Source organism: Scylla paramamosain, chromosome 12 (assembly GCF_035594125.1).
Source record: "Scylla paramamosain isolate STU-SP2022 chromosome 12, ASM3559412v1, whole genome shotgun sequence".
Lineage (NCBI taxonomy): Eukaryota > Metazoa > Arthropoda > Malacostraca > Decapoda > Portunidae > Scylla > Scylla paramamosain.
Genome location: NC_087162.1, coordinates 19,350,448 through 19,360,447, shown reverse-complemented (window position 1 = coordinate 19,360,447; position 10,000 = coordinate 19,350,448). Strand labels below are relative to the sequence as shown.

The 10,000-nt window shown below is 44.1% G+C and overlaps 2 long non-coding RNA genes across 3 annotated transcripts in view; one reads left to right on the top strand and one right to left on the bottom strand.

Moving 5' to 3' along the window:
• Positions 1-10,000, bottom strand: part of LOC135105824 (uncharacterized) — a 189,590-nt gene that overhangs the window by 160,524 nt on the left and 19,066 nt on the right. The window lies entirely within an intron of this gene.
• The window catches only part of LOC135105825 (uncharacterized), a 21,425-nt gene continuing 18,581 nt past the window's right edge, over positions 7,157-10,000 (top strand). The window contains exon 1 of the long non-coding RNA XR_010271021.1: positions 7,157-7,328. This is a non-coding gene — a long non-coding RNA (uncharacterized LOC135105825). The remainder of the gene's footprint in view (positions 7,329-10,000) is intronic.

The window sequence follows — 10,000 nt, the reverse complement described above, 5'->3', positions numbered from 1 at the left end:
TCTCTTTTATTCACCGTGTTCTCACTTTTCCTATCTCTTACTTTCCATTTCCTTCCCTTTAAGCTTTCTTCCCTTCATCCCTTCTTTCCCTTGTCATTCATTCATATATTCATACTCGCTTCCTTCCATTTCCTTTCCTCCTTCCTTCAATTCCATTTCCCTCAATTTTCCTCCTTGCATTATCCTCATCCTCCTTTATTTCCTTCAGCCATTTAGCCTTCGTTCTTTCTCTTTTATATTTGTACCCTCACCTCTTCTTCTTTTTTTCTCTAACCCTTCATTCTTTTCTTAGCTTCTCTCTATGCTTCATTTCCTCCTCCTCCTCCTCCTCCCCCTCCCCTGCCGTGCCCTCACAAGGCGCCTCCTCCCGGGGCGCGAGGGGCGTGTGTGGGGATGCCAAGGGTTATAATTGTGCCACCGCCTTGCGTAATGATGTGATGGAAGACAGAAACAGCTGATGCCCCTCCACCTCTCCCTTACCAGCCACTCACATCCTCCCTTAACACTCATCTTCAGCCTCACAGACTCTCCCTCCTCCTCTCTCCTTCCACTCCTCTCTTACAGTCTTATTACGAGTACATTTCCATCCCTCCTCCTCCTCCTACTTCGCAATCTCTTCTATTCTTCGTTGTAATCCTTTTCTTCTTCCTCCACCTCTTCTTCAGTAAAAATATCCGCATCTGCTCTCGTTCTTCCAATCAGAGGTGTGTGGTAGAAGTGAGTGGGTGAGGACACAACGTTAAGAATTAATAATAGAATGGGTTGTCTAATCAAGCAAGTACTCTCGTTTTATTGCAGAGGGTTTTTAGTTACTTCTTCCTCCTCCTCCTCTTCCTTCACCTCCTCCTCCTCCTCCCAACACTTACCTCATTCCATTTGCTTCCTGCCACCTCCCTTGGGCCATTTTCTTTCACTCTCCCTCTTCCTCCACACACTTGACTCGTCGCTTCCCTTGCACTCTGCATTTCCTGCCTCAACTCTGAATGACACACACACACACACACACACACACACACACACACACACACACACACACACACACACACACACACACACACACACACAAGCGCGTCCTCGTGTCCTGTTAAGTGAATCTACAACTATGTACATTACACTCCTAAACGTAACGAGAGGGGAAGGAAAAATACCGGTGAAAAGGCAGGTAACGAACAGGTAGAGGTGAGAGGCATTCATTGCGTGAGTGGTTGCAGCTTTGCCGCTTAGCTCGCATCCGGCTCTGAGAGGAAAGTAAATAAAAGAATGCATACGAACATTGAGGAAATTACGTAAGAGACTATAGAAAAAAATCACACACACACACACACACACACACACACACACACACACACACACACACACACACACACACACACACACACGTACATACACACACACCTATATAAAGATGCGCACACATACCTGTACATAAGAAGATGGCAATATATAATGAGAGAATAATTATGACAAAAGTGCGGTGACGGTAAGGATAAAACGCTCCTGATTTTAGGGAGAGGTGAGTCAGCAGCTATTATTACGTGAGTGTGGTTACGTTCCTCACAAAACAAACAGATTAGTACGGCAGATATTAATAGCGGTGAGTCAAGGTTACATTCTATCTCTTTCCTCTAAAACTTAATCGGCTTATGTACTCTTCTGTTTGGTTCGGTCTGATTTCATTCGTTGTTGTTGTTGTTACTGTATTTGTTTCTCTGTTAGCCGTATTTGTTTACACTCCTATTGTCATTTTACTTATCATTTTGCTGCATTTCTGTTCCATGTCCCGAGATTTTAAAACAACTTAATTTATTGTTCTATTTTTTTTTTTTTTCTGATTCTTGTTTTTTTCATTTACTTTTTTCTAGATTAAGAAATGTAAAATAGCTGCTGTTGTTCTTTTTTTTCTAACACTGCAGCAATAATAACACTTTGACACATTTTACGAATCACTTCCCCTTAGTAGTGAAGCATAGGGGCGTCCAACGAGTCAGAATATACTAAGCTGGCATTGTCCTTTCCTTATCAATAAATCAATTCGCACTTCCCTTCATCCCCTTTTTTCCTCCTTTCCTTCGTGTCACCTACAATTTTTAGCTACAAAGGTCACAGTATACATAGGGACAACCACCAATAGTGTAACCAAAGAAGCTGATCAATACTATACATAAAAAAATCAATAGCATACGTGGAGAATGAGTAACACCCACGTAAACAGAAAATGAACGAATAGTGAAGGAATATATGAAAAGATAAAAAAAGGAGAAATAAAGCAGAAGGTAAATGAGGGACGAAGACATTAATCTACAAAATGACATACCACGGGAGTCAACTACGGAATTATGGTGATGAGAGAGAGAGAGAGAGAGAGAGAGAGAGAGAGAGAGAGAGAGAGAGAGAGAGAGAGAGAGAGAGAGAGAGAGAGAGAGAGAGAGAGAGAGAGAGAGAGAGAGATTAAGCCGCTGACCTTTGAGACCATCCCTTCTTTACTCTCTCTCTCTCTCTCTCTCTCTCTCTCTCTCTCTCTCTCTCTCTCTCTCTCTCTCTCTCTCTCTCTCTCCACCCTTCCCTTATGTCTCACTGTCCCTCCCTTCCCTTCCTTCTGTACTATCCCTTCTTTACCCTTCACCCCCTTCCCTCATGTCCCTTCCTTTCTCTCCAATATAATCCCTTCCTTGCCTTTCGTTCATTATATTATTCAGTTTTTCCTTTTATTTTTTATCACTTTGGTATTGTCCTTTTTTTATCAATAAGGCTATTAACTGTCCCCTTCCCCTATTTTCTTTTTTTTTTTTTGCTTTTCTTCATGTCCCCCAACAATTTTTCTCTATCCTTTCTATTTTTCCTATCTATCATTTTTCCTCTGCAATGTATTGTTTTTTTTTTGTGTCCTATTCCGCCATTTTCTTTTTTTTTCTTTCATTACCCTTTATCTTCTTTTTCTATCCTTCCTCTCTTTCCTTTCCTTTATTCTCCCTTTGCTTCTCACTATATTTTTTTCTTCCTGCAATATCCTTCTCTTTATTCTAATTTCTCCTATGCCTTTACTCCTCACTATCCCTCTCTCTTCCCCTCTAAACTTTGTACCATTTCCCTCTCACCCTCTACCCTCCTCTCCCTCTCTACCACTCCCCCTTTTCCCTTCTCCCATCCTGACCCCCTAAATACCTAAGCCCCCCCATCACCTATCCTTTCTCTTCCCCTTCCAAGTCCCGCCCATACTTGCAGTCCTCTCCCTAGGGCCTTTCATCCTCCCGTTTCTGAGCACGAGCAAGGAGCATGAGCAAGGAACGTGAGTGGAGGAGGAGGAGGAGGGGTAGAAAGAGCGAGAACGAAGGGACCAGGGAGGGACTACAATTTGGCAGCTGAAGGTGTGAGTCAGCTGAGAGGACGCAGAAGACGGCGATCGAGTTGAATGACTCCTGTGTTATCTCCGCCACTTGCAGGACGAACACTCGCTGCTGCTGCTGCTGCCGCTGCTTTTATTTTGAGGGACTGCTGGGGTGGCTTGCATCTCCCCCTCCCTCTACTGGCTAGCATGGCGGTGTTACGAAGCGGGTACTCCGTGTGTGTGCGTGTGTGTGTAAATATGAGCCGTATATGTCAGCTGATTGACTGAATGACTGAAAGTTTGGCACCCTAACAATTTTCCCACGTATCAAACATCAATCAACATACGTACACTTACAGCTCCCATACACACACACACACACATACAGACGCTCTCTCTTCTTCGCCTCTCTCCCATACACTCTCTCCTGCCTCAGTCTCTCAGGTGCAACTTTTTACCAGCCTGTCGATACACAGCGTGGGCGGCGATGGATGGGCGGAGGGTGCCAAGGTCAACTCGTACCCAAGGTGTAAGAGTGTAAGTACGTGTACCCGTGGTCAGTTCGTCCTCACGGTCATCTCAGCCTGAAGTAGAACGTGAACCCGAGCCTCCTGTTTTCCCCGGCCAAGGTCAGTCGTACCCCTACAGTTAGTTCAAGGGCGGGAAGCAGTGTCTGTCGTCCCCTCTCCCTCCTTACAGTTACATTAGAAGCGTAAAGGTACTGTGCCGTAACACTCGACCCGCGCCTCACCTCTGACCTCTCTGCCTCCACCTACGAGCACCACCTGTCCCTCACCTTCCATCTCACTGTCTGCCTCCACTCCGAGCCTTCATTGCTTAAACATTAACATAGTGGAACGCTCTAAAGGTGTCTGATTACCGGTCACTGTTAATCTTTAATCCCTTAGCTGTTAATGACACTCTCTACGTCATTTGAGTAACACTTCATGATACTGAACATAAAGAAGACCACTAACGCCGAAAATTTTGCAGTACTCGATCACTCCCTCTGCCGCCAGTGTTAAGTGTCTTGCTGAATAATACACTAAACTTGCACCACCACATTTTACTTACTAGTAGAAGCCATCGCAGACAAAGAATGGATGAGGTAATGGTGCACACACGCTGCCATGTAAAATTTCCACCCAAAATATTTCCCTTATGACAAAGTTCCCGAGCTTCGCCTGTCGTAACCACATTTACAGTAAAATCCCTCTTATCCGGCATCAACGGGACCGCCGACATGCCGGATACTTGAATAGAAGTGAAATTATGTCCACAATCACCACCCTACACTCACGCATCTTACCATAACAAAGATCAGCTGATCTTAATCAGCAGCTGATCTGATCAGCTGCTTAAGTGTAAGCACAACACGCTTCCTCTTTTCTACAACTTTAGGCATGATGAAGGCGTCAGGCGATAAACAGTGCACACGCGGGACTGAGTCACTGAGTAAACACAGTGCAGTGGGCCGCGGTTGGCGCGAAACAGTGCGCTCTGGTGGCGAGGGGACAAATTATGCCTCGCACGGGAATTTTAATCGATTTTATGAGTACACATTGATTTTTTATTGATTTTCAGGCTCGGGGAAAAATGTGCCGGATACTTGAAGCTGCCGGATACTCGAATGCCGGGTGAGAGGGATTTTACTGTACCAGGCGGGGATGAATTACTCTCAGGAAATTGTGAGTTATATATTCATGGGATTAAGATATACCTCAAGTGACTTATTGTAGATCCATACAACAACACAAGAATCTCACAAAAATCCATTCTTCCACACACACGTTCATATCTCCTGCATGCCTGGCGTCCCATCAAGCTTCACTTACGACCGCAGTTTATTTACAATCCTGTAGCTTGACTCACGACCCCACAGCTTTACTCATGACTTCGCCCGCAGCTTCACTCACACGCCAACAAACAGATTGACTTAACACTCCACAACATTAGCTTAAACGAACACCACACAACCCACAGCCTACAATTACTGCCCCTGAAACACACACACACACACACACACACACACACACACACACACACACACACACACACACACACACACACACACACACCACAATCACCTATTCTTTAAAAAAAATTCTATACTTTTAATCACTACAAGTGAGTGTGAATATTTAAAATGCCTCGTGTGCTCAAAAGGCCTATTTTCAAAGACCAAGGATATGATTACCTGGTTTCTCATGGGTTATTTTCGGGCTGATGATGCATAGTCTTTGTAACATTGGCATTATAAATAGAGGTAAAAGCAACATACAGATGACAGTAACGTAACCTGGATTTACGATGGACACGTGAAGGAGGAGGAGAAGGAGGAGGAGGAGGGAAATTGGAAAGTGGAATGGAGGAATTGTTGTGGAAAGAAGAAGAAGAAGAAGAAGAAGAAGAAGAAGAAGAAGAAGAAGAAGAAGAAGAAGAAGAAGAAGAAGAAGAAGAAGAAGAAGAAGAAGAAGAAGAAGAAGAAGAAGAAGAAGAAGAAGAAGAAGAAGAAGAAGAAGAAGAAGAAGAAGAAGAAGAAGAAGAAGAAGAAGAAGAAGAAGAAGAAGAAGAAGAAGAAGAAGAAGAAGAAGAAGAAGAAGAAGAAGAAGAAGAAGAAGAAGAAGAAGAAGAAGAAGAAGAAGAAGAAGAAGAAGAAGAAGAAGAAGAAGAAGAAGAAGAAGAAGAAGAAGAAGAAGAAGAAGAAGAAGAAGAAGAAGAAGAAGAAGAAGAAGAAGAAGAAGAAGAAGAAGAAGAAGAAGAAGAAGAAGAAGAAGAAGAAGAAGAAGAAGAAGAAGAAGAAGAAGAAGAAGAAGAAGAAGAAGAAGAAGAAGAAGAAGAAGAAGAAGAAGAAGAAGAAGAAGAAGAAGAAGAAGAAGAAGAAGAAGAAGAAGAAGAAGAAGAAGAAGAAGAAGAAGAAGAAGAAGAAGAAGAAGAAGAAGAAGAAGAAGAAGAAGAAGAAGAAGAAGAAGAAGAAGAAGAAGAAGAAGAAGAAGAAGATTACTTGATTAAACATGTCTTATTTCCCACTGATGACGCACACCCTTTCTTAAGCAATGATTATAACAATGACTACATAACAATGGAAACACCTTAGAAAACCAGAGCAACCTGAACCAGAACCTGTTAAAAGTAGCAGAGACAAGACGCCAAAGTGCTTGAGAATTCTGTCCCTGAACTGCTGAGGGGACAAGACGAGAAGAGCACTGAGAGAGAGAGAGAGAGAGAGAGAGAGAGAGAGAGAGAGAGAGAGAGAGAGAGAGAGAGAGAGAGAGAGAGAGAGAGAGAGAGAGAGAGAGAGAGAGAGAGAGAGAGAGAGAGACCAAGCACTATCCTCCTCTTTCTCTCTCTCTATCGAACATCAAACGACAAACAAACAAAAAATTGAACCAGAAAATAGGATCTAGATTTGGTTGACGGCGGAGCAAACACAAACAGACTCAGAGCCGGAACGCAACGCTGGCTGACAAACAGCAAACAACCAAAGGGTAAGCCGAAGGGAAGGAAAGGAAGGAAAGGGAAACTAGAGATGTAGAAGGCTACTGAAGAGAGAGAAAGAAGAGAGGAGAGGAGGAAGAGAAGGAGGGAAAGTTGCACTACTCTAAACAAGTATACTATTAATATACGCAAGAAACAAATAAAAATAAGCTTATAATGTTGACTCCCTCTCTCTCTCTCTCTCTCTCTCTCTCTCTCTCTCTCTCTCTCTCTCTCTCTCTCTCTCTCTCTCTCTCTCTCGGCAGGGTAGGGCTCGCAGGGGTGGGTATTTTTAGGGGCCTGAGCTGTGCCAAGGATGTCAGCGAACGTCACGATGGCTGTATGAATAGAGACGTGAGTAGGTGGCTTGGCAGGTGGCGGTGGGTAGGCTTGGGTATTTAGTGGAGCGGTGCCAAGGAGGAGGTGAGGCAGCCGTGAGTGAAAACAGATAAAACAGGTCAGAGTCAATGAGTACGGAATGGAGGCCGGGGAGAGATGCATCTGCTGGAGTGAGTGAGGATGACCGGTGAGTGTTCAGGTGATGGGTAAGTAAAGATGGGTGGGTGGGTCATGAGTGTGTTCGTGAGTGAGGTGGTGGTTGAGGTGTGTGTGTGTGTGTAAATGGATGCGATAAGAGAGGTATGTGAGTGAGTGAGTGAGTGAGTGAGTGAGTGAGTGAGTAACAGTAGGTCAATCTGTAAGTCAGTGTTTTTTTTTTCTGAATGACTTGTGGATTAAATTAACTTTCACTGCGAGACATATTTCTACCAGAATCAACATTTTCTAAACTTCTTTCGTACAACAGTTTCTTGATTAGTTCTCTAGCCTGGAAAAGATAAAAATTAACCTCCTGTCCTCTCAATATCTCTTTTCTTTTGGCGTGCTACAACACAATTGTTAAGTTTTCTTGAGTGTTAACAAAGGATGACTCTAGCAGTAAAAGTGTTATTAGGAAATCAAATTAGTGAGTGACTGAAAATTAAGTAAACGAGTTTCAGAAAGAGCTGTGGATTAAATTAACGAAATGTCAAGTCAATGAGAGACAAAAGTGAGTCAATGAGTTAGTCAGGCAGTCAGTGAGTCTGTTCCTAAATGAGTTGTGGATTAAATGACTGAAACATCGACTTCGTAAAAGCGTGGCTGAGAAAGTGAATGAATAAAGCAGGCAGGCAGGCAGGCAAGCAAGCAGGCAGGAAGGCAAGCAAGCAAGCAGGCAGGCAGTAAGCGACAAGAGAATAAGACTAGGTGGCAGGCAAGGTGTGCGGCGCGGCATTCATTCCTGTGCTGCTGGATGAGGGACGTGTCTCTCCCTCTCGAGGCGAACGGTATGCCTTCTTGTTACCTTGACGGCCCCCATAACACTGCCTGTCACGAGTGTTATTATTAGTACTGAGAGAGAGAGAGAGAGAGAGAGAGAGAGAGAGAGAGAGAGAGAGAGAGAGAGAGAGAGTAGTTAGCACGTGGAAGGTGGTGTGATGGGGTGTGGGTAGATAGGAAAGGCGTGGTAAATGTCCTAAACCGGGGCGCAAGGAAGAGAGATGGACGGAATGTAGAAAGGAGGAGGAGGAGGAGGAGGAGGAGGAGGAGGAGGAAGAGGAGGAGGTTCTAGGGGAATCAGAGAGGGGAGCTTAATGGGGGAATACCTAGTGAGGGGCAACGTGCGGCGGAAGAGGGGAAAATCAAGGGCTGAGAAGAGAATAGAAGACAAGGGAAAAGGGAGGGACGGGGAAGGGAACGGAGCGGTGAAAAATAGGGCGAGTGATGCGAAGGGGCCAGTTTTTCAGGGAACACGAGGCAGGGTGCAGTATATAAGGAGTCAGGAAGAGGGTAATTAGCGCCTCTCACCCTTCCTTCACCCTGCCTCTCCTCTCTCCCCTTCCTGCGCTCACTCTTTCTGCCCCACCCTGTGATCGACGACTTTCTGCCTCCTAATCATTAGAGTCCAATGCTTAATCAGACTTAAATTTCCACCTGTCTATATCCTGTCCGGTCCACATCAAGTTCATTCGTATATTCGTGTCTTTCCTCTTCTCTCTCTCTCTCTCTCTCTCTCTCTCTCTCTCTCTCTCTCTCTCTCTCTCTCTCTCTCTCTCTCATTAGCTACACTTTAATAGTAATCGCGCATTAAGTGGTTTTATCAAGGTATCCCAACAACTTTGTGGATTTTTTTCGTATGTTATGTTTTAATACGTGTGTGTGTGTGTGTGTGTGTGTGTGTGTGTGTGTGTGTGTGTGTGTGTGTGTGTGTGTGTGTGTGTGTGTGTGTGTGTGTGTGTGTGTGTGTGTGTGTGTGTGTGTGTGTGTGTGTGTGTGTGTGTGTGTGTGGCTTCCACGTGTAAATGTTTTATTTTCTTCTTTTCATTTTCTTCCTTCCATTTCGTGTTATTTCTAATTACTTGTTATTTCTAATTACTAAGTTTATATTTCCAACTCATAAATATTTAATCTTTTTTTCAGTCTTGTATCTTAAATGACATTTTTAAAATTTTATTTCCATATTTGGCATTCTGAGGAACTATATTCGTGGAATTCCTTTTGTTTAATATTATCCTTTTCTGTCTTTCTATTCAACATTAGATTTTTTACCTCTGCATCTACAGAAGTCACTTTAAGGTGGAGTGATGATCATATAAACATATTTCCGAGTAGCGGTGTGTGTGTGTGTGTGTGTGTGTGTGTGTGTGTGTGTGTGTGTGTGTGTGTGTGTGTGTGTGTGTGTGTGTGTGTGTGTGTGTGTGTGTGTGTACGTGGCAGTATGCATGCGCGTGGCTGTGTGTACGTGCATGGAGGTAGAGCATGATGCCTTGGTGTCCTCGATCTGAGTGAGTCAGTGTGCAGGCGACCAGGGAATAACAAACAAGTCAGCCACTCAGTCAGTCAGTCAGTCAGTCAGTCAGTCAGTCAGTTAATCAATCATGCAGTTTTCTCTACCTCACTCTACCTCCGTCCCTTCTTCCCACCCACCAAGCCAACACACACGCGCACACACACACACACACACACACACACACACACACACACACACTACGAAGTCCTTCATTTGACCTGCTACCTACGTGCGTGTGTGTGTGTGTGTGTGTGTGAACATCATTTACACACTCGCCAAGCACTCCATAAACATATCTCAGAATGAAATACTTGTCACCCACGCACCTGACCACACACTCTTCTCACCCTCATAATTTGCCCTCACAACTA